General features: G+C 50.1%; 1 pseudogene; it reads left to right on the top strand.

Annotated features, from left to right (window-relative positions):
- The first annotated feature begins 461 nt into the window (after positions 1–461).
- Positions 462–24233, top strand: LOC120401198 (annotated as a pseudogene).
- Positions 24234–24675: the final 442 nt, after the last annotated feature.

The following is a 24675-nucleotide window of genomic DNA, read 5'->3' on the forward strand; positions in this document are numbered from 1 at the left end:
TACAGACAGTATAGAGCCAATATTCATAACTTCAACTACAAAAATGATACAGACACACAGACAGCACAATCCTAACCAGCACGTCATAATCTTCCCAGAGACACCTCACACAACAGCCTTTGTACAATATTTGCTGCAAATATATAACAGTGGTTGCAACAGTGATCTATGTGGTTACAGATTCTGTCAATAACGTCACACCAGTCAAGCTCCATGTTGCAGAAGTAGACCATGTGCATTTCATACCCATTTACCCCCAGAGCCCCACCACTGAGGAACAGGGACAGTGGCAGATAAGGGCTCAGATGGGATGGGTGTAGGTCTAGGCACAGACGTTCGTCCCGTCGTCCCCCTCCAGAGCTTGAGGCAAGAATTTGGGACTAGGCAAATGAACAAGATCCTTGTTCAGGTCCCTGTTTGCACCTGCAGGTGGCGCTATCAGTTTTGGGCCGTGCAGACCAATGGCCATGTGCATAGTGGCAGCTGTCAGGCGGGAGGGAGGTGTGAAGAGTGTTCCTTGGGGACCGGGCTGCCGTTACCAGCGGCTAACGACCTGCCCCTCCCGACTCCCTGTGAGCATCTCACACCTGGTTCCTCTCTTTCTCCTGCAGTCTCCAGGCCGCAGAGCTCCCGAGGACTTGAAGGCGCTGACGGGAGCGTGAACCGCCTGAGCGAGCATCAGGGACATGCAGCTCAAGCTGCTGCAGCTGCCGCTCAAAGGGGACATCCTGGACCACATCTGGCGGCTCCAGGATCTCCTGCAGAATCACTCGGACTCCCTCTTCCTGATGACGGGCTCCCTGCAGAAGCTGGAGGGGTTCCTCTGGAGCCTGCAGACCCAGGCGAGCCAAACGGACAAGGCCGTGGCCAGCCTGAGAGACAGCAGAACCATCAGGCGACATGGCCCAGCTGGAGACTTACAGGCTCTCAGTGGAGGGCAACAGCAGCCGGCTGCTGCTGGAGCACCACGACAGCCTCCTGACGCACCTGGCCGCCCAGGTGGAGAGCCTGAGCGACCAGCTGACCGAGGTGGGCGGGGCCGTGGGCACCATCAACAGGACCTTCTCCTACGACGTGGGCATCCACCACACCCGGATCCAGGACCTGCAGGTGCTGATCAGCAATGCCACGGAGGATGCCCGGCAGATGAGGCGAATCCATATCGCCATGGAGCAGCAGCTGAAGCAGGAGCTGGCCATCCTGAACAATGTGACTGAGGACCTGAGGCTGAAGGACTGGGAGCACTCCATCGCCTTGCGGAACATCTCCGTGATACGGGGTAAGGGCGCTCAGCTGGCTCTCCTCTTCCCCCCCAGCCAAGGCCGATAGCGCCATGTGAACCCATCACATCACATGCGCCATTGACTGTACAGCACTGCAGGGAGATAACAACCTACTACCGCTGCCAGCTGACAGATTTACTCCTTTAGCTCAACAGGTGGAAACTTCCCCCGCAACTGCCTGGCTAGCTAAGGACAGGGTTCTCTTTGCAGAGCTGCAAGCTGAAAGCGTATTAATCATGTTTATGAAGGTAGTGCCTCAGGATTGCCTGAGCTTGAGGTCCCAGTGTGCTAGGAGCTGTACAGATACAGAATAGTATCTGCCCTACATAGATCGGACCAAGGTGGGGGAAAGGGATGGAACACAGAAGCCAAGTGCTCAATGTGGTGACCTCCAATGGCATGTTAGTGCTCTCATTTTTGCGGGGCAGGGGTGGCTGTAGTTCGGAGGATTAGGAAACAGAAAGGCCAGGGAAGGGAGGAGGGGAGGAGTAGGTGTGGGGTGAGGCTGAAGTGAAGGTGAGGAGCAGGTTGGCAGGGCGGAGAATGTCAAGTCAGAGTTAAGTGTCCTTAGGTCCCGCAGGCTCCCTCTGGCACGGCTCTGCCGGCTTCAGTCTCTGCTGGCTCCTCCCGCAGTGGCTTATTCATGCTTGAAATGCTACAGCAGCGTGGCTGCAGCGCTGGGGGAGAGGTTCTCCCATTCCCCCCGCCCCCGCCCCCGCTGAGCGGCAGTAGCCAGGCTGAGAGAAAAATTCTTCCGTCGACCTAGTGCTGTCTACACCAAGGGTTAGATCGCCTTAACTACATCGCTGAGGGGTGTGGATTAAAGACACATACACCCCGAGTGACATAGCTGGGCCTACGGACCATCTGAGTGTAGACCTGGCCTTCGCTGGAGAGGGAGGGGGGCACCCCAGGGGTCCTAGCACAAGGTGTCTTCCCCCCATCCTGCCCCAGTGCAGCAGCCCCTGCTTCGACTGCTGCTGCAGCTACTCTGCCGACGTCAGCCTGTTTGTACCTCCCAGCTGGGCGGAGGGGAATATTGCTGACAATCCATGGGGCCACCTGTCAAGGCACTTAAATGGCTCCAAGCACCGTAGTGTCTGAGAACCTCATTGTCCCTAAGGGCTCTCGCGAGGCAGGGACGTCGATTTCGGGACTTGCCCACGGTCACAACAAGAATGGAGCTGAAGCCCCCCCTGTCCGGTGTCTCTGGACTTCCAGCCCTACCCCCTAGCCCATTCTTCTGACCTTCCTGCCACGTCCTTGCTCTCCCTGGGCTGTTCTGCCTCGGGGAGGGGCAGCAGGCTTTCGCCTTCCTGCAGCCTGGGCGCAGGGCCTGCAGCAGACATCTGCAGGGGTGGCTCTGGTGCCACCGGCTGCAGTTTCCAGTCCGCACTGAAGATGGAAACTTGTGTCCTGTAGGGTAGGTTTGAGTCTGGGAGGTGGCACTCCCTTCCGGCCGGCTTGCTTGTGGCTCGGTTTGAACCATAATGTGTGGCTTGGGTTGGCTTTAACCAGCCCTCTGGGTTTAACGGCTCACCCTCATGCTCAGCTTGTTGCAGGGAAGCAGAGAGACAGCCCGGTCTGTGGTGCAGACACGTCCGTGGAGAGCGTGTATACAGTGGTGTGGTAGCCGTGTCAGTCCCAGGATATTAGCGAGAGCAGGTGGGGGAGGCAATATCTTTTATTGGACCCACTCCTGTTGGGAAGAGGCAAGCTTTCAAGCTTCCACAGAGGTCTGGGAAAGGTAACCAGAGTGTCACAGCTAAATACAAGATGGAACAGGTTGTTTAGCAAAAGTCGTTAGCACATATGTCAAAGGCCTATTCAAGGTGAAGTTACCTATTAGTCCATGATTTGTGGTGTCTAGCAAAGTTATGAATTTAAGTTCCCGTGCTGGTCTTTTGAAGGTGTGGTGCAAGTATCCTATGAGGCTGAGGACCGAGAGGTCAGCTATGAAGTGATCGCTTTGTGAAGTGTTCACCCCAGGCGACAGGCTGTGTTCATCTTTTATCGTTTTCCTGTGCGAGTTCATTTGCGAGTGTAGCAACTGTCTCTTTTCACCCACATAGTTGTTTTGGGGGCATTTAGTGCACTGGGTGAAGTACCCCACGTGTAGTCACAGGCATGAGTAGGACCCATGGATCTTAAAAGGTGTGTTCGGTGTTGATCATTGTAGCAGTGGAGATATGTCTGCAGGTTTTGCATCGGTTGTTCTTGCCGGGTCTGGTGCTGCTTTGAGTTGGTGTGTCCTGGTTTGGGCAGAGCTTGCTTCTGATGATAAGCTTGGAGAGATTGAGGGGTTGTGTAAAGGCTAGAAGAGGGGGTTCAGAAAAGATTTCTTTCAGGATGGGTTGTCATTGTTTGATGATACCCCATCTGGGTTCCCTTGTGGGGTGGTAGGTGACAACTAGGGGTGTGCGCTCGCAGTGGGTTTTAGTTCTGTGTTGAAGCAGGTTCTCTTGGGGTATTTGGATAGCCCGTTCCATGATTCAATCTCCTTCTCTGAGGAAGTGACCTTGTTTGGTGAAGGCGGTTTTGAGTGTGTTAAGGTGCATATCCCGGACTCTCTCCTCAGATCATATTTGGTGACATCTGAGGGCCTGGCCGTAGAGAGCAGATTCAGACAGCATGGGCATGTGGAGTGTTTCCATTGGGCATGGGTGCCCTGTGCCATGAACTGTAGTTTGAGCGGCTGGAACTGACGAGAGGAAGCTGAGCAGCTGAGAGAGGAAGCCAGGGGGTTTATAGTTACACCATTTAAAGCTCTCTGTTTGGGGGGACGTTCTTTTCCATGACACTGATTTCACTCCAGTGACCAGTTGTGTCGTGCTGGAGAAAAGAAGTCATTGCTAAAGGTTCCACACCCTGTATCCCTCCAATTAAACCAGTGTTTCCCCAACTTTTGAAAGCTGAGCTCGGGCTTCCAGAAAATGAAACCAGCTCCACTAGGAGGTGTCAAAGGCCCACTCGAAATGAGCTGGCACAGTAGATCATGTAGGTCTCCTTAATCTGATTCTTCCTCTCCTTTCTTCCTTACCTTGATGAGCTGTAAAATGGTTAACAATGCGGATGTTTAAAGTATCAGCATTGGCATCCCAGTGAGCACCCACTGAAGTGACCCAGGCAGAGCTATTGTCTCAGGCTCTCTGCAGACTCAGGCAGCCGTCTCTACATCAGCTTCACTCAAGTCACATTTTTAATGCTTTATTCACAATGTTGATCGCTAGAGACAAACTTTTTTCACAGAAAGAAAGAAAGAAAGAAAGAAAGAAAGAAAGAAAGAAAGAAAGCTGAAACTGGAGAGAATTGAGAGGCCCATCTGACCTGCCGCCCCCTACCCCAATTCTCCCCTGGCTAGTCCATCTTGTGCCCCACTCTTTGGGAAACACTGAATTCAGTGTTACAGATTGCAGCATCCATTCAAGGGAAGACCACATCGCTGGTCCTACGGTCAAAGAACGTGTCGAAATAAAACTCTCTCATTTAAATGCAACCTCCAGGCCTTCTCTTTTCATCCAAAAATGGCTCAAGCCCAATTTTAAATAAACCCTTTGCAGGCTGCCTTTAAACAGTGATATATAACCCATGCTAGTACAGTGCAGGCCTTTGTCCCGCTCTAATGGCTGGAGGTTGTAAGAGGCTTGTGAGTTAGTGGCCCCTGGAGTGTTAGAGGTTCATGCTTTCAGCTCCACGTGCCCTGGGCTCAGTTTCCCCAGGCAGCCCGAGGAGGCATTTCATGGCAGATTTTAGCTGGCCGACAGCACAAACTTTCCCAGTGAACTCAGCCTGGGACTGTACTATGCCCTGGAAGGTGAGGCTCTGCATCACTGAAAGACAAAGGCCTCCTGAAAATAATCACACCATGACCCTAGACCTGAGTGTGTTCATAGGATATCAGGGTTGGAAGGGACCGAAGGAGACCAACCCCCTGCTCAAAGCAGGACCAATCCCCAGACAGATTTTTGCCCCAGATCCCTAAATAGCCCCCTCAAGGTTTGAGCTCACAATTCTGGGTTTAGTAGGCCAATGCTCAAACCACTGAGCTATTCCCCCCGGAGAGCTGGCTGGCTGGCTGGCTGGCAGTGAGTAGGTTGGAGGGCATCTTGGCAGGTTTGCATCAAGCTAGGTTTATCTCTGTGTAAAATCAAGCAGCCTGCATGGAAATGAAGGGTTAAATGCACAGCGGCTGAATTTGAACCCGGAAGTCGCTTTTGGTTCATGGGAGGCAGATTCATAGATTCTAGGGCTGGAAGGGACCTCGAGAGGTCATCGAGTGCAGTCCCCTCGGAGAGCTGGGAGACAGAAAGGCCGGAGGATCGGGGACTAGCATTGGCCAATTATCCAAGCACAACCCTCAGCTAGCTTCTGCTAGCTGCAAAATGGGCCGGCTTGGGCCTGGGCTACATTGGGCCAGGGGCCGGTACCCCGGGTGAGCCAGTAGCCCGTGTTCTGAGAGGACGCAGGCACACGTCAGTGGGCTTTGTGTGTGGATGGGCATGGTGGATGGTGTGTGGTGGATCTGGGCTTAAGCATGGGTCAGAGCCCGGGTGTGCTGTGTAGACATAAGGCTGTGCACCTGCCCCTCCAGCACCACTGCAGGCCTCTCTAGGTTTGGCTTCTGCCCCGCTGCCTGAGGGATTGGTGGTGGCTGAGGGCAGGCTGGAGCCTGATACACGAGGTGTGTTACTGTGATGAATACAAGCACAGCAAACTCTCTCCAGATGGGCCAACCTCCGAGCTGACTACCGCCGTGTTGACACGTTCTTGGCAGTCTCGTCCTCCACTCTCTCTCTTTTTGGATCTCCATCTCTCCCGCGCTCTCCCTTCCCCCCCTCGCTGTCGTCGCCAGCGTGCTGCAAATCAGGTAATTTACGATCCCGGCGCCCTGCTTGGCCGAGCCGCCTTCCAAAAGGGCTTCCTTCCGCTGCGCCTGTCCTCCGCTCAATGCAGCCAATGTTCCCAGCTGGGGAAGGGGGAGGTGGGAACCCTCCTGCTTAGGTGGTGCCTTGTACTCCATACAGAGCAGAGGCTGCCTGGGGCTCTGGCATTTCCAGGCTGTTAGGAGAACAAGACAGCATCATGGGCCTAACTGCACAGCCGTTTGAAACCTCTCTTAGGATTTTTTAGTGTGTGGGTGACCGGATTCTCCCCCCATAGAACAGGTTCCTTGTATATTTTAAATCCACCTACATTCAGCGAGGGTTCTGACAGGCAGCCGAGTGGGACTCTGCTGTAAATGAATTGATCACGCACGAGACAAATCCACCATCTGCCCTTAAAAATCTGTGACTCTGTGAACACCAAATGCTTCCTGCTTTGAACACTCTGGGTTACGGTTCCTAGGTGCTACCGCAATAGAAATGATAAATAATTATTGTACAAACTTCGGGTCAAATCCATCCCTTGTGTAGCTCCATTGAGGTCAGTCTAATCGAACAAGGGATGAGTTTGGCTTGGTGTTTTCTTCCATTAGTACAGGCTACAGCCCCCACCGCTGTACCCGTCCATCACCCTCCCCTCTTCCCAGCTCTGCCAATGCACCTCAGTCCTGATCGGCATCCCCACCGGTCTGCCCCGGTTCAGCTTGGCCAGTGCAACTCAACCGTGATGTGCAGGCTCCCACCTGCTAGTCCAGTGCGGGGCTCCCCACACACAGTTCTGCCAATGCCCCTTCCTCCTGGCATGCAGCACGCTCTGTTATCCTGTCTCGGTAGAACCCCCATTCGCACCGTGTGGGACTTTGGCTCTCCAGTGTCGAGGAGCTATTGGGGTTAGCCTTGGCTCTCAAGCGGGAGTGGCTTTTGAGTGGCCTTGGGTTGAAGTATTATTGGATGTAAGACACGGGAGGTTGTGGAATCCCCGTCATGGGAAGTTTTTGAGAACAGGCGGGACAAACACCTGTCAGGCTTACTTGGTTCTGCCTCGGCGCAGGGAAGCTGGACTTGATAACCTCTCTCGAGGTCCCTTCCAGCCCGACATTTCTAGGACTCTGTAAATCCCCACCCCCGATTCCTGGTGACAAATAGAGTTTAATGGGAGACCAAGATTCCTGTCTAGTTTACATGTAAAACTTCTTCTGACGTCTGGCCGAAAAGCACTCGTCATCTTGGGGTGGACGTGTTGTCCGATCTGTTGATTGCGTATTAGTTATATTGCTCAATTAGAAATGCCAGTGAGCACTCTGTCGTTGGGTGGGGTCCTGCTTCGTGATCAGAGCCGGAGGTATCCGAGTTATGACGAGAACCCCCGTGTGCCTGCCAGAGACGGTCACACTGTCTGAGCACAGTTAGCAAAAGCACAAACAATCCAACCCAGCACAGAAGATAGAGATAACACAGAATGCGCCGAGTGTCCATGTACTCACGCGGAGGCTTCAAAGGGCTGGGACAGACGATCCGGGCAGGGTTCTATCTCTTACGTGCCAGGAAGAGCCCAATGGGTGGAGCCGTGGGTAGCTCTAACACAGGGCTCTGTGGCCACCATGAGTATTCGTAAGGATGTTTGGCATCCGTGGCCCATATCTAAACTGCCTCGCCCTAATAATGCGACGTGTCTTCTCCTTACAGGCTAGTATATTGTTTCCTGCAGGCTCATTGGCCTAGACGGCAGTTGGTAACCTTGCGGTTGAACATCTCTGCGTGTTCCTATCCTAAAATATCCCACACTAGCATTAGCTGGTGTTTTGCGGTTACCTGCCAGGAGTTTTGTCAGCCTTGTGTATGACACTTTCCGTCTTGTGAGATCCTGGAGCTACTTGTGCTGAAACATCTGCTCCAGCTTTCCTGGGCCTTATGCTTCAACTCTGGCTAAGCTATTGTCTTACAGGCTTTGAGGCTCTGACTGCTTTGGCTTATACCTTTACCTTAACGGGCAAATACTTACACCTATACCCTGCGGATGATATCAGCCTGAAACTCTTTATCCTCTTTACCTGTCCTGCCTTCCCCTTTATGACTTCTTCCCCTTGCCAATAGCAGCGCTGGTCATACACACAGCAGTGAACTGGCAGGTGTGTGTGTGTGTGTGTGTGTGTGTGTGTGTGTGCGCCCTCTGCTGGATGGAGGCAGAACTTCCCAATCCTGTGTCATAGATCCTATACTGCTGGCAGCTAATAGAAGATTTTCCTTTAGTTCAGATAGCTTTTGAAGCAGGAGGCTCTGAGTTCGATCTCTGCTGCTTCTGGGATTCCTTTGTGGGCAGCCTAGTGGTCAAGGACTCATTACAGCATTTTTAGGAGCATCCCTTCTGTCCCCTCCCGCTCACCAAGGCCTTTGGTCTGCTCTCATCCTGTCCACTGTCTTTGTTTTTCAGTGTCAGGAGGGCATGGGGGCACCACAGATGACCATCTGCATGGTCTTAAGACCAACTCCTGCCTTTGTGTGTGGGGGGGAGCAGTTGTATATGGGGGGGGGTCTTTGCACTGCAGGCAGACAGCTTCAGAGGGGTGCTGGCTTTCATGAGTAACCCCCACCCCCATCTTAAACCTGTAATTTACTGAGGCACTTTAAATTTCAAATCATTAAGGTAGTTTGACTGTCGCCCCAGGGAGGGTCTGGAATGAAAACAAGCTGGTGGTTCTGAACACATGGAAACTGTCTTTAACAAAACCATCCTCCCCCCAGCACCTTGTTCTCGCTAACGTGGGGGCACAGCTTGGAGAGTTTGAATCTCAGATAGTTGGGGAGGGGGCGATAGAAGTGGATGGGGGTGGGGACCTGCTATACGTTCTGGTGTGAAAGGGGCAGCTCGGATCCGCTTTGCGATGCCCCTGGGGAAAAGCGCACACATCTCTCTCCAGCTTAAGGGAAGTCAGACAGGGCCCTGGCTCGGGTTATTTCCCTGTGCGCCTGTAATGCGAGGCCATGTGGAACTTTATGGAGCAGTTGCTGCGTGAGGGACCTTGAATCCTGCCACACTGGAGCCAGCTGAGTGCAAGAGTAAGAGCTCCTGAGCCGTGGGATGGTTTGGAGCCTTCTCTCTAGGTAGTTCCTGGCTCTGGATCTGCTTTTTGGGGGCCCTGTGAAGGGAAGAGACTTTAACTGAAGGCCGGAAAGGGACACGCAGGTCACATTTGGGTCCCGGTGCAGGCTCTGTGAACGCAGAAAAGGAACTTTTCTAAGAGCCCCCAGAGCAAACGGAAATGTTTCCAGGGTTGGCTTTGATTTTAAATCCGGTGAAGAGATCCCGGGTTAAACAAATGACTGGTCCCCTGCGGTGGTCGCAGCCCAGATGTTGCACCATGGGGCTAGCGCAGCAGAACTGGAGAGTGAAACCGCCCATAAACCAAAGCACTGGGGACGAGTCTATGTTCAGGGCCTGTCCTGAGAGAACTAGAGACTCGGGTCTGGAATAGCCGGGGAAGGGGGGAACTGTGGGTGAGACTGAGCGGCATCAGCAGCGCTGGGCTTATGTGGGGAACGGAGATTACAGGTCAGGCCCGAGGGGCATTGGCAGAGCTGTGTGTATGGAGAAGCCTCCAGAGCCCCTGCTGGCATAATCTCCCTTCTCTGGGAACTTGGACAAACCACAGAGCAAGCAAGCAAAGGTCCTGCCTTCAGAGCTGCTGTTTTTTCACTTCATTGAAAAACTCTTCACCCTCCCCTTTAATAGCTGACATAGCTCCGCCCTTCATCCTCCCCTTTAATACCTGACATAGCTCCGCCCTTCATCCTCCCCTTTAATACCTGACATAGCTCCACCCTTCATCCTCCCCTTTAATACCTGACATAGCTCCGCCCTTCATCCTCCCCTTTAATACCTGACATAGCTCCACCCTTCATCCTCCCATTTAATACCTGACATAGCTCCGCCCTTCACCCTCCCCTTTAATAGCTGACATAGCTCTGCCTTTCATCCTCCTTTAACACCTGACATAGCTCTGCCTTTCATCCTCCTTTAACACCTGACATAGCTCCGCCCTTCATCCTCCTTTAATACCTGACATAGCTCCACCCTTCATCCTCCTTTAATACCTGACATAGCTCCGCCCTTCATCCTCCCCTTTAATACCTGACATAGCTCCACCCTTCATCCTCCCCTTTAATACCTGACATAGCTCCGCCCTTCATCCTCCCCTTTAATACCTGACATAGCTCCGCCCTTCATCCTCCCCTTTAACACCTGACATAGCTCCGCCCTTCATCCTCCCCTTTAATACCTGACATAGCTCCACCCTTCATCCTCCCCTTAATACCTGACATAGCTCCGCCCTTCATCCTCCCCTTTAATACCTGACATAGCTCCACCCTTCATCCTCCCCTTTAATACCTGACATAGCTCCGCCCTTCATCCTCCCCTTTAATAGCTGACATAGCTCCACCCTTCATCTTCCCCTTTAATACCTGACATAGCTCTGCCCATCATCCTACCCTATAGCTCCACCCTTCAAACTACCCTATAATACATGACATAGCTCCGCGATTCATCCTCCCCTTTAATACCTGACATAGCTCCGCCCTTCATCCTCCCCTTTAATACCTGACATAGCTCCGCCCTTCATCCTCCCCTTTAATACCTGACATAGCTCCGCCTTTCATCCTCCCCTTTAATATCTTACACAGCTCCTGCCTCACTTGTTGCTTTGCTCTTTTCCTCTCCTGCTTCCCTCACCCAGCTCATCCCTGTGCTCCTCCTTTCTAGCAACCCTCTGCCTCCTCCCACTCTCAGCTTTGAACCTCCCTGTGTGTCCACCTCTCTGCAAATCCCACTACTGCCACCATCTCCTTAGCAGCAGCACCCACTTGCTTCTGGGCCCTCACCTAGTGTATCATGTCCTGGCGTGCAGGTTGCTCAGGCAGGGACCTTAGCCCTGACTCTGCTATCAGCGACACCCGTGTAATCTCAGCTGCCCTCCTTCCTGTGCCACATGTGCCTCCAGGAAGAAACCCAATTTCTGAGAGAGAGAGTCTGACTGTGTCCTGTGCTCTGAGTGGCTAGAGCCAAATCCTAAGTGCCCCGCACAGATTTTGTTCAGTTCTTTCTCAGGCGACTGACTCTCGGGGTAAAGACTGACCACAAATGAATAAGGACCTCGGCAGTTGGCCTGATCCTTAAAGAGAGTGAGTGGTTTAGCCCATGGAGGTGGGTAGTCGAGAGGTGCCTTTTAATCCCAGCTCTTCCGCCAGCTCACTCTGCAACCTTGGGGCAAGATGTTTTAATTTCTGTGCCTCGGTTTCCGCAACTGCAAAATGGAGAGAACAAGACTGGCCCAGGGGGCTGGGCAGCTGTGGGTTGGGTTTAATGGGTGAAATCCTTGCAGGCTGAGGGGAAGACGCCTGAAGAGTAGGGGGTGTTTAGAAATGAAAGCACATTCTCCATCAGTTTCTTTGGGTTAGGGGTTCAGGTGTGGTGTGGCCATAGGGCCAAAGGTGACCCCAAATGAACTGGGTAGTTGCAAAAAGAGCTGATAAGTAACAGCCATCACCCTTGGTGACCCAATGGCTCAAACCTGAAGCTAGATAAATTCAGGGTAGAAATAATGGATAAAAACGGGGAGGGCAATTAACCATTGCAGCAAATTACCAAGGGATGAGCTGGATTCTCCGTCCCTGGAGTTTTTATGTCAAGACTGCACGTCTTTCTAAAAATATATACGAGAGTTCAGTGGTTCTCAACCTCTTTGGGCTCAGGACCCATTTGTAAATGTTTACGGCCCGTTGCGACCCAGTGAATAGTCTGGGGGTGGAGGCCCTGGGGTGGTTTCAGTCGTGTCCTGCCCCCTGAGAAGGTTGGGTCCATCCTGGCATTCACCCCACCATGGCAGCTCCTGCAGCTTCAGTGCTGTGGGGTGGCTGGGCTTGGCTCTGGGTGTTGCAACCTCCAGGGCTGCAGCCCCCCTTGGGCTGGCCCAGCTCCCCTGACTGGACCAGGTTTGTGAGAGTGGAGTTGTGACCTGGCTCACGGGGTGGCAATGCCACTCACTCAAATTTGGCCTATCCACACTCCCGTCGTCATGACGGCTGGGCCAGACCCGGGTGGCGCTGGGAGCCCAGAGCTTGCAGTGCCTGGAGCAGGGAGGTGAGCCCAGCCAGCCCCGTGGGGCAGGAGCCGCAGGAGCTGTCACGTGACCCTTTGAAACATTCTGGGGACCCAGTTTTGGGTCCTGACCCCCAGGGTGAGACACCCTGACCTGGTTCAACCAGAAGACATGGGCAGAGCTGGTCAACATTTTTCAGACCGAACAGTTTTCCAGCCATCAGAAAATGCTGGTTTGACAAGATTGAAATGTGTCTCAGGAACATTTCAAGTTCATCAACTTTTTTGATGAAAATGATCAAAATGTTTGGACTTGGTAAGGTTGAGGTGGTTTGGTTTGACATGCAAAACATAATAGATAAAAGCTGAAATGATAAAGTTGAAATGAAGAACTTTGGCCTTATTGAAAGTAACCTCCTCAGCCTTATTATTATTACAGCTACAGCGTCTGGGAGTTCTAGGCATGGACCTGGACCCATTCATAGATTCTAAGGCCGGATGGGACCATTGTGGTCATCTAGTCTCACACAAGCCCTAGGACTTCCCCAAGATAGTTCCAGTTTGAACTAGAGCAGATCGCTTAGAAAAAACATCCAATCTTGATTTTAAAATTGCCAGTGACGAAGAATCCACCATGACCCTTGGTCAATTGTTCCAGTGGATAATCAACCTCACTGTTAAAAAAATTGTGCCTTATTTCTAGTCTGAATTTGTCTAGCTTCATCTTCCAGCTACTGGATCATGTTAGACTTTTGTCTGCTAGACTGAAGAGCCCACTATCAAATTTCTGTTCCCCAGGTGTATTTATAGACTGATCAAGTCACCTCTTAACCCTCTCTTGGTAAGCAAAACAGAATGAGCTTCACGAGTCTTTCAGAATAAGGCAAGATTTCCTGTTCTTTAATCATTTTTGTGCCTCTTCTTTTATCAACATCCTCCTTGAATTGTGGACACAATATTCCAGCAGTGGTCACACCAATGCCAAATACAATGGCAGTATAACCTCCCGAATCAAGATTCCCCTGTTTATGAATTCAAGGTTCCCATTAACCTTTTTGGCCACAGCATTGCACTGGGAACCCATGTTCAGCTGATTATCCACCATGACCCCCAAGTCCTTTTCAGAATTACTATTTCCCAGGATAGAGTCCCCCATCCTGTAAGTATGGCCTATGTTCTTTGCCCCAGCTGTATAAATTTACATTTGGCCATAATGTGGAAAAATTGGAGAGAGTCCAGCAGAGGGCAACGAAAATGATTAGGGGGCTGGAGCACATGACTTATGAGGAGAGGCTGAGGGAACTGGGCTTGTTTAGTCTGCAGAAGAGAAGAGTGAGGGGGGATTTGATAGCAGCCTTCAACTACCTGAACGGGAGTTTCAAAGAGGATGGAACTTGGCTGTTCTCAGTGGTGGCAGATGACAGAACAAGAAGCAATGATCTCAAGTTGCAGTGGGGGAGGTCTAAATTGGTTATTAGGAAACACTATTTCACTAGGAGGGTGGTGAAGCACTGGAATGGGTTCCCTAGGGAGGTGGTGGAATCTCCTTCCTTAGAGGTTTTTAAGGCCTGGCTTGACAAAGCCCTGGCTGGGATGATTTAGTCGGGAATTGGTCCTGCTTTGAGCAGGGGGTTGGTCTAGATACCTCCTGAGGTCTCTTCCAACCCTGATATTCTATGATTCTATGATTCTATACTAAAACATATATTGTTTGCTTGTACCCAACTTACCAAGAGATCCAGATTGTTCTGAATCAGTCACCTGTCCTCTTCATTATTTATCACTCCCTTCATCTTTGTATTGTCTGCAGACATGATCAGTGATGACTTTGTCTTCTCCCAAATGTTAAATAGCGTAGGGCCAAGAACTGACACCTGCAGGACCCCAATGGAAACACACCCGCTCGAAGATGATTTCCCATTTACAGTTACATTTTGAGACCTACCAGTTAGCCAGATTTTAATCCATTTAATATGTACCTTGTTGATTTTGTATCATTCTAATTTCTTAATCAAAATGTCTTCTGGTACCAGTCAAATGCTGTACAGAAATCTAAATATATTACGTCACTATTACCTTTATCAACCAACTTTGCAATCTCATGAATAAAAGATACCAAGTTAGTCTGACACGATCTATTTTCCATAAACCCATGTTGATTGGCATTAATGATATTACCCTCCTTTAATTCTTTATTAGTTGAGTCCATATCAGCCACTCCATTATCTTACCCCGGGATCGATGTCAGGCTGGCAGGCTGATAATTATACGCTTGGTCCCATTGACCCTTTTTAAATAATGGCACAACCTTAGCTTTCTTCCAGTCTTCTGGAACTTCCCCAGTTTTCCAAGACTTACTGAAAATCAGTACTAATGATTGGGAGAGCTCCTCAGCCAGCTCTTTTAAAACTCTTGTATGCAAGTTATCTGGTCCTGCTGATTTTAAAATATTGAGCTTTAGTACTTGTTGTTTAACATTCTCCTGGGTTGCTATTGGAATGAAAAACATATCATAATTTGATCTGAAAACATCATCTAGCTTTTTCCCAAATACAGACTGGAAATATTTATTGAACGCTTCTAACTTTATTGCATTATTAGTGCCAGTTCCGCTAGGATTCCCTTAGTTCCTAATATACTTTAAAAACTCCTTATCATCCTTAACTCAGCTGGCCATAGATGTCTCCTTTTCCTCTTTGCTTCCCTTATCAATTTTCTCCTATTCCTAGTTTCTGATTAGAGTCATTACTGTCAACTGTCCCATTCTTCCATTTATTATATATGAGTTTTTTAAAAAAATTATAGAAGCAGAAAGTGAAAGCGGCTAAGTCCAGTTATTTTTTGTTGTTGTTGTTTTAAAGCAGTGTAATGTTCTTGGGATTGTGGTTTTTTAGGCATGTATACAATATTCTTAAATAGTTCATAATTATCATTCACATTTTTCTGTTTAAATTCTTTCTCTCAACTGATTTGGCTCATAATTGTTTTCAGCTTTGTGAAATTGGTGCTTTTAAATCACCAACTATATGCATTACTGGTTTATACTTTATTCTGTTTGCACATAACAAATGTAATCAAGTTGTGATCCCTTGTATCTAAGCTACCACTAATTTTTATTTCTGTGACCAATTCCTCTTTATCTGTTATGATGAAATCTAAGACAGGATTCCCCGGCACTGGAGGTTTTAATAGTTCCGAAACAAATTCTTTCAGAAATGTTTGCAGAAAATGATGAAATTTTGACTTTTCATTCTGATTCGGGATGGAAGGAAATTTTGACATGTCCAAATTTCTTCTGGGATGGAAATTCTGAATTTCAACCATCTCTAAACAGGAGCCTCAGACAGGAATCACTTGGTGAATTTCTCTGCCCTGTGCTATCCAGAAAGTCAAATGAGATGATCATGGCCTTGAAATCCATGAATCGGGGAAGAAGGCACATGGCAAACTTCACCTCAGTCATGGCGCTTTGTATGTTTTGGGGCAGGAGCCTGTCTTTATTCCAAGTCCATTAGGCACCTCCCACACGTCTGGGCATTTGCTAAATAATAATTGACAGCTATGGGCAGACTTGTGCATATTTTCCATCTGCTGCTGCTACTGCTCTGTCTAAAGAGAGCCACTAACCATCTTTACGTGTCATATTTCAGGGCCTCCGGGACCAAAAGGAGACCAAGGCAATGAAGGAATGGAAGGTGAACCTGGAGTTCCTGGTTTACCTGGACTAAGAGGTAACAGATCATGTACTGGGTGCCCACAGGAACTGCTCCAAAGCCCATTGAAGTCAATAGAAAGATGCCCATCGACTTCACTAGGCTCTGGCGCGCTGTTAGCATGACACACATAATAAATACCAGTAACACAGAGATGAGCGAGACCCAGTGGGTACCATCCCTGCAGCCAATACAGGCTTGTTTCCCGCAGCCGATTCTCCAGCACTTTGTCCAGTCTAGTTTTAAATGACTCAAATGATGGAGTTTCCATCACATCTTTTAGGAGACTGAGCCGTAAACTAGGAGATCTCATTGTCCCAACATTTCCCCCTGTGCGCCTGATTTTTATTGTTGGCTTAACTCTGTTCTGTTAGTATTACAACACATAACTACCTTTGAGTGGTTTTGTAGAGCCCCAGGCCTATCAAGTGGTCTTGCAATGTGACCTAGAGGTTCGGACACCGGCTCCATAGGCAGTCAAGGGGCTCTATTCCCAGCTGTGCCATTGATTTGCTAACTCGCTGCCCCCCTCTGTGCCTCAGTTTCCCCACTTGTAAAACTCAGGGTACAGATGCCAGCCCTCCTTGAAACAAGCACCTCGAGGAGCGCTGGATAAAACACACTACAGAAGGGCTAATTATTACCCCTAGTTATGTCACCCTAGACAAGTCCTCTCCCCCTCGTCTGCAGCATTCCAAATATTTTGGAGCAACGATCCTGTTCCCCAGGCTCCTGGGCATGCTTAGAGGCTGACTTCAGAGATCACCGCCCTGGAATCTCAGCCCATATTACTTCTTGACCTCTTTCCCCTCTGTAATCCGATCCCCTTTCTCCTTCCATTAAGCGAGGTTGGGTGGGATAGTTTGGCTTCCTTTTGGTGCCCCAGCTGTACTGCCCCAATATGCCCCCATAGAGTCACCCCTGAATTAGGGCAGGCTCATGGGTGTCCATCAGCCATACCCACTGGCATCCCAGATAGGGAGGCTGCTCGGGTCCTTGAGACGTTTTAGGAATTAGTGCTTCTGGGGTTGGAGGGGGAGTGGCACATCCGTCATCATTAGCCAGTCGCTGCCGTCCCGCGCTGCGATGCCTTTGCCATACGAACACCGTGATTTGGGTACGGAGCTAAATAAACTCCCTGCTCCTTTGCATTCCTATGGACGCCCCCACGTGCTCAGAGACGCAAGGTGAGCCTTTGTCTCTGGCAGTGCTGATGGCTTGCTGGGATAGTTCCCGCGCCTGATAGTCTGCCAGGGCAAAATCTCTGTCTGCCAGCATGGTCCTTTGATATTGGATTTGGTTTAGCAGGACGGCGGGATGGAGAGGGTGTGCCTGTCGTTGGTCTCACGCTGCCAGGTGGGCCCCGCAGAGCCAGTTAGCACGCAGCTGGCATGCAGGGTGCCTGCTCTTTACCCATTTGGTTTCCTGCTGTAATAACAACACCTTGTCTGTTGTTCGTTCCCAATCCAGGGCTCCCTGGGGAGAGAGGGCCTCTGGGACCACCCGGCCTGAAAGGAGACAAGGGAGACCTCGGCCCGTCCGGCCCTACTGGGATGCGGGGATTCAAAGGTACTGTTCAGGGTTCGTGCTCCAGGGGCCTGGAATGGGGGTTCTTGGTTCTGTCAGGGCTTCCCGAGATGTGTTGGCTTTGGTGACACCTGCTGGTCAAATGTAGAGGAGAGACGATATCTCCCAGGTGCCCATATAGGGCCTGTTAATTAGTGGTGCTGAGCCCCTGCCGTTCCCCCTTAGCTTCGGTGGGAGTGGAGGGAGCTGAGAATCAGGCCATTTAGAGGCCTGGGATGAAGGAGGCTAAAACAGGGCCAGGATCCACTCAAACTCTGTGCACCTGGACTTGCATCAGGCTTTTTATACGTCACTAAGGGTGGGAGGGGAGTTCTTACGTGCACACTCACTAGTTAGCCTTATATCAGGGGGTTTTTTCTGCCACCTCTTTTTGGTTTCTTGTGGTTTTGAAGAGGCTCATTATATCCCAGGTTAAAAACAGGTGTGAGATCATGGAGCATAAACGGTTATTTTGATGCCATGGTACAGCTAGAGTTTATGTACCTATTTTAGCAGAGCAAATGAGTAGGTAGGCTGTCTAAAAAAATCACATACTGTAAACTTAAAAAACACCCATAAGAAATGGTTATGTTTCCAAAACACACACTTTCTGACTCAGACAACGTTTATTTTAGCTTATGGTAGCCAAGAAAGAACAAAAGTCAAGTTCTCTTAGAGGAGCACAGTGTGTGCGTGTCTTTGTAACACTCTACAACAGCTCTAAAAAACAAAATGGCTGCTCTCTCTGCAGGTAGGTGCTGTACTTAGAGATTTAAAGGTACAGAAAATGAAAGCATCATCATTTCAAGCCAGGTGCACCCACAGAAAGTTCCCAGTGAGGCCTGCTATTTCCTGCTTTGCATAAGAACCCCAGAGGGGTGAAGTGTGTGTATGTGGGGAGGTGGCCAGGCAGGGTTAACGGCAGGCAATACATGCCTCTCACACAAATAGACAGCCCCTAGCACAGAAGCAGAGCAATTGCCATACAGCCCCAGTTAGTCTGGTGTCTTGTCTCTAATAGAAATAAGGAAGGTGAAAGAAACCCTCCAGTGAACACTTACGGAATAACCTGCCCTGAAGAGAACTTTCTTCCTGACCCCAGGCAGATACTGGTGGGCTTCTGCTATGAAACATGAGGGTTGATATTCCGCACACATTTTTTGTCCTGTTCCTGCAGATGATAGTCATATAAATGTCTCAACTCTATAGGAATTCGACTGTGCTCTTAACTTCAATAATATACTGTGGCAGTGAGTTCTCCAGGTTAACGGTGCATTGTGAAAACAAAACAAAAGTGTCTTCTTTTAACATACCTCTCACTCTGAATCACACACACACACACCTGGTGCACCGTCGGGAGAGTACCACAGAGAATGAAACCTTTCAGCTTTTCTGTACATCCATCAGAGAGAGGAGACTGCATTAGATGGACCTCGGGTTAGGAACTGCCAGTCTGGATCAATCTGCCTGCTCCCAAATATGTACTCAACACCACAGCAATTACCACCAGCATCATTCCAGTCCACTGAAAGGACCAGTTCCTCCGTCTCTCCCTTGTGTCACGCCACCTTTGGAAGAGGAAATATTCCTGGCAGGTACACCACTCCCCCAGATTGCAAAGCAAAGTTGCAGCCCCCAGGAAGCTCTTTCCTGAAGGGAAGAGATGTGGGAAGAGAGATTTATTGGTGACATTGCTAAGTGGAGAGGAAGCCACACGAAGATCTCAGAGCTGCAGCCCTAGGTAAAGAAGGTGTCCTGCATATTTCGATCCTCGTAATGCAAACCAAAGAAGAGCAGATAGGGGAATGCAGTAGATGGTACTGACTAGCTCTTCTCCAGCTCTGTAGAAGAGGGAGAAATTAATTCCCTGGGGCTGGTTGTTTTGCAGCCAGGGAATGGGGGGCGGGGAAAGAATTTCCTTGACTTCCCTCCTACAAGGGTGAGTCGGAACTGGTTGCACTCTGGGGTGGAAACTCTCCTCCCCTCCCCCCCCCCACCCCTTCCCCAATAATTCAGCATGTCTTGGTTAAGTTGACTTGGCTTTGTTTGCCAGGTAAATATTCAGCGGTCCGCAATGGGCTAATCATGGGCAAGGTGTCCCGCTGCTTTTCTCATGTCACCCTCTCCTCATGGCCCATAGAGGATATAAGCGCTAATATTACTACAGCTAGGAAGGATGTGGACTACAGAGAGGATGTGGACAAATTGGAGAGAGTCCAGTGGAGGGTAACGAAAATGATCAGGGGCCTGGAGCACATGACTTACGAGGAGAGGCTGAGGGAACTGGGATTATTTAGTCTGCAGAAGAGAAGAGTGAGGGGGGATTTGATAGCAGCCTTCAACTACCTGAAGGGGGATTCCAAAGAGGATGGAGCTCGGCTGTTCTCAATGGTGGCAGATGACAGAACAAGGAGTAATGGTCTCAAGTTGCAGTGGGGGAGGTTTAAGTTGGATATTAGGAAATATGGAATGGGTTACCTAGGGAGGTGGTGGAATCTCCATCCTTAGAGGTTTTTAAGGCCTGGCCTGACAAAGCCCTGGCTGGGATGATTTAGTTGGGGTTGGTCCTGCTTTGAGCAGGGGCTTGGACTAGATACCTCCTGAGGTCCCTTCCAACCCTGATATTCTATGACTCTGTGAACTAAGAGAAATTCTCCTTCATCTGGAGTCTCAGGGGACTGAGAGCTTTCAAGAGACAGTCCAAAGTTCTACTTCCAATAAGGGCCAGCTCTAGGTTTTTTACTGCCCCAAGCAAAAAAAAATTTGGCGCCGCCTCCCCCCCTCCCTTTTTTGTGTGGCTTTTACACATTTGCACTTTGTAATGTTTTTTGTTTGTTGTGGGGGGAGGTTGACTGCTTAAAATAATAATAAAAAAAAAAAAGCACTGGAAAGTCGTTTTCATCTCGGCATTTTAGCCCTATAACCACTGGCACTGACGCGACACGGAAATTGGCACGAATGGTGCCAATGGGGCGGCACAGTACACACAAGTAATCGTGATTCCTGACTTAATTAATCAATAACCATTAACGTTTACACATTTACGCACGTTCACATTATGAGTGACCGTGTCACAATGTGACACGATATTTTTCACGTCATGCTCCTATCGCACTACTGGAGATTTTTTTGATCTTCATGTATTATTTTTTTTCGTACATTGGTGGATTTTTCCAGAAAAAAAAAGGATGGCTGGAATGCCGCCCCTGGAAATGTGCCGCCCCAAGCACGTGCTTGCTTTGCTGGTGCCTAGAGCCGGTCCTGCTTCCAGTGTTACATCTGTGCAAGTGAGCTGGTGCCTGCGATGTGTGCTTTGTCTGTATGCAGCCATGGCTTCATTAAAATAAGGTGATGGGATTCCCGGTATCTTATAGGTGAGATGCACCAGGCTGGAATAGTAGCACTTTGTTTAGCTGCATGGAGGTGTCCCACTGACTATGCAGCACTGTGCCTGTTTCGTGGCCCCCAGGGTGTGCTGCAGCATGCTCGCACTGGGAGGGGGGACGTTTGAAACTCATGCACCTCTGCAGAGGGGCGTGCTGTCCCTGTCGCATCCTGCAAACGTTGGAAAAGAGGTGGGATTCCAGACCAAAAGGGCAGTGCCAGCAGGACGGAAAGCCCTCCTCTCTCTGTGCCAGGCAATGGCAAAACAAGGATGCAGAAGGGCTCCCAGCTCTTCCAGGCAGATCCAGGGCGCCACGATTTTGCCTTGTTCCATCCGTGCCACAAACCACATGACGCTGCTCCAGCCCCAGAAATATGTCAGGATCCTTGGATCATGATCCTCAAAATCAAAGGCTGTCCTATAAGTCATGGAACGAGTGGCCACCCCGCCCCATTGTCACTTTGGTGACCACGTACCAGATCCCATCCTGGGTTGTCAAGAGGGAGAATCTATTCTCCGCATTGACCTCCCAGACGTCTTCTGCTCGGCACCGTGTTACCTTCAAAGGGTTTCTGTGCTCCGAGGGCTGCACTGGCTCTTCAGATCTCCCAGCAGACTAGACAGTATTTGTGCAGTGCTTGGGAGAAGGAAAGCACTTGACACTGTGAGTTGCTGTTATTAGCCCAGGGCTCCCTCTCGTTGGAAAAGCACAAAGGATCCGTAAGCCCTGGTATGTCTGTGCAGGGACAGGACTGGAGCCGGCTCTGGGATATGTGCAGAAAAACACAGCTAGCTTCCTTCTCAGCCTACCCATGGCTTGGTGCACACAGCAGGTCCCTCACAGGTGTGGGCCTAGCCCTAGGAAGGATGTTGTGGCGCTGAAAGGGAGGAAGAAAGAAGAAGGAAGGATAGTATCAGAGGGGTAGCCGTGATAGTCTGGTTCTGTAGAAGCAGCAAAGAATCCTGTGGCACCTTATAGACTAACAAACGTTTTGCAGCATGAGCTTTCATGGGTGAATACCCACTTCGTTGGATGCAAGAAGGGAGGATGAGAAGCTGAAGGAATGAAAGAATACAAGGGTGGGTTGCAGTAGCTCCAGTTCGTGTTCTTTGTTTTTTCAGCCGCTGACAATTTTCCTTACTGGGATTTTTAGAGATGAGAACAGCCCCTGAGGGCATGGGGCTTCAGCATCCGCAGCGGTGCCACTCGCCAGGCTTGGTGGCCATCACGCTCGCGCTCAGTCACAAGGTACAGGCTTGATGCAGGAACCACTGGCGGGTGTCCTGCAGCAGGTCAGGCTAGATCGGGGTTCTCAAACTTTCTTTTCTTTTTCTGGGACCTCCTTTGAAAATATTTCAGGCTGTGACGACACCCACCCCAAAAATGTGGCTACCCTCCTCCTACCAGGACACCCTTACTTCTGCACTACTGCTGGTGGCAGCGCTGCCTTCAGAGCCGGGTGCCCGGCCAACAGCCGCCACGCTCTGGCCACCCAGCTCTGAAGGCAGCACAGAAGTTAGGGTGGCAAACCACAACCGCCCCTACAATAGGTTTGCGACCTGTGTTTGAGAAATGCTGGACTAGATGATCATCACAGCCCTGCGTCTTTTTCAAGAGCACTGCAATTCTTGGTGGGAGGGGGGGCAGCAGCCCCTGATATCACAACGGGGCTAGCGATCGGTGGCTGGAAGCCAATCACACCACCTGCTTTTTGGCATCCCTCAGCCAAACCCACATTACTGTTATGGTCTGTGGTTTCCTTTCCTTTCTGAGACGAGGGGACGGTGGATTTTTCTCATCGACTGTTGCCAAATAACGGCTTGACAGGCAAAGAGTATTAAGCAAAGCTGAATTAACCTTTACTTCAGTCCCGGGCAAACACTCCCCCTCTTAACCCTGGAGTATGTTATTAAATACACATGTTTCCTGCACGCCCATGCCAATGTGTGTGTGAGTGTGTGTGAGTGTGTGAGTGAGAGAGGGAATGTTTGAGTCCTCGGCCCTGTAAATGTTTGTCCAACTTGATTAGACCCATTCAAGGCCAAAGTCTGCGTGAAAACAAAATTTGCCCAGCGGAAGGAGCGGCTCTGCTTTCCAAGAGATGAGTCCAATAAGGAATCGCATTCTCTGGATGGACAATGTTATTAGAGTTGTGGTTTGAACCTGCACACATAAAATAAAAACATTAAAGTGTCCTGTGTGTGACTTAACGACTTCAGCGTGGGCCTGTCGGGAAATATTACACTGGGAATCGCAGCCTCTGATCCGGGAACGCTGCCAAACCAGACGGGCTTTGTTTTTCTCCTGGCGGGATACGCTTTCCTTGTGTTCAAGATGATGTTTGAGAAACTCCTTCAAAAGGCCTCTCCTCTTTTAGTGCCTGCCCTTCCACTCCTCGTCGTCCGTAAGGAAGACAGTCTCAAGCCCCGTCCCATCATCTTTACAATGAACTCTGTTGTCAAGATCATTTCATTTGCTTAAACCAGTTTATAGTCATTGCTACGTGCCCTGAGCTGGGCCTCACACTCTGAGTGTAAAGTCTGGCTGCTGGGTAAATAGTTTTCATTAGCTACATTAATTTGATGGCCAGGACATTAGGAATCAGCCATTTTCGGCAAGAAATAAGAGAACGGGGCTTGTTCAGTTTCCCCACTCATATTGGCTCGATAGATATTGATCTGCCTGCCACATGCATCTTAGACCCTAGCAGGCTATCTCCAAGGTTCGCGTATCAGGCTGGGGCTGGGGACAGGAAGGTGACTTTTTCCAAGGTCAGGCTGGATTTCAAACATGGTTGTCAGAGCAGAGCAGCAAGCAGGGTGGGAAAAGTCATGCACTTCTCCTGCACTGCAGTAGTATCTGCCTGTCCATCCACCTAGGTACTTACATGATCTTCATCATAGTAGAGAAGCCAGGAATGGGCGACAGGGGATGGATCACTTGCTGATTCCCTGTTCTGTTCATTCCCTCTGGGGCACCTGCACTGGCCACTGGTCTGACCCAATATGGCCATTCTTATGTTCTTAGAGTCTGCTGCTTGGTTTAATGAGAGGCTAATTTGTCACTGTTGGCCTCAGGTGGGATATGTCGCTTGGCCAGCACACCCCGGGTTTGTAGGGGCGAGACGGCACTTTTCCCACTGGGCAGTAAGTGATTAGGGTAAATTCACCTGGATCTGATTTCTGATTGTCCTGGGCTGCCGGGCAATAAGGCTGCTGGGGGCTATATGAGACCATGAGACACAGTTTATCTTGCCTCTTGCAGGTCTGGGCTTAGACTACTCGCTTGATCTGATCTGGCCCCTGTAAGAGGCCCCTTGACTTTAGGTGAGTGTTGCCGTCTTTGAGGTGCTGCCCTCGGGGGGTTAGAAACGACAGATTTTCTTTATCATCTAATGTGTAAGCTGGTCCCCTGGAGGGGTCACTGGTCCATGCGCAGGAGGGGATGGAGGATGCGTGACTGAGAATACCCCACCCTCTAGGGTTTAAACATTTAGAAATGTCCTCCCCGCTGTATCCATGATGGAACAACCCAGTGTTACCACCCACGTTCCCGCACATGGGATCCCTTCCCCCTTGTCCTTTTTCTGACTGTCGTCCACAAATGGCCCCTCCTAGCGGTTCAGGCTCAGGGGTAGATGGGGTAGACCTCAGCTTCCAAATCTGGGTTTCAAAACTCTCCGAGTTTCAGGGGTGTTCAGATCTGGGGGACTGGTCCATGCCCATCTCCAATAAATGGCCAAAGACGCTG

Source organism: Mauremys reevesii, linkage group 3 (assembly GCF_016161935.1).
Source record: "Mauremys reevesii isolate NIE-2019 linkage group 3, ASM1616193v1, whole genome shotgun sequence".
Lineage (NCBI taxonomy): Eukaryota > Metazoa > Chordata > Testudines > Geoemydidae > Mauremys > Mauremys reevesii.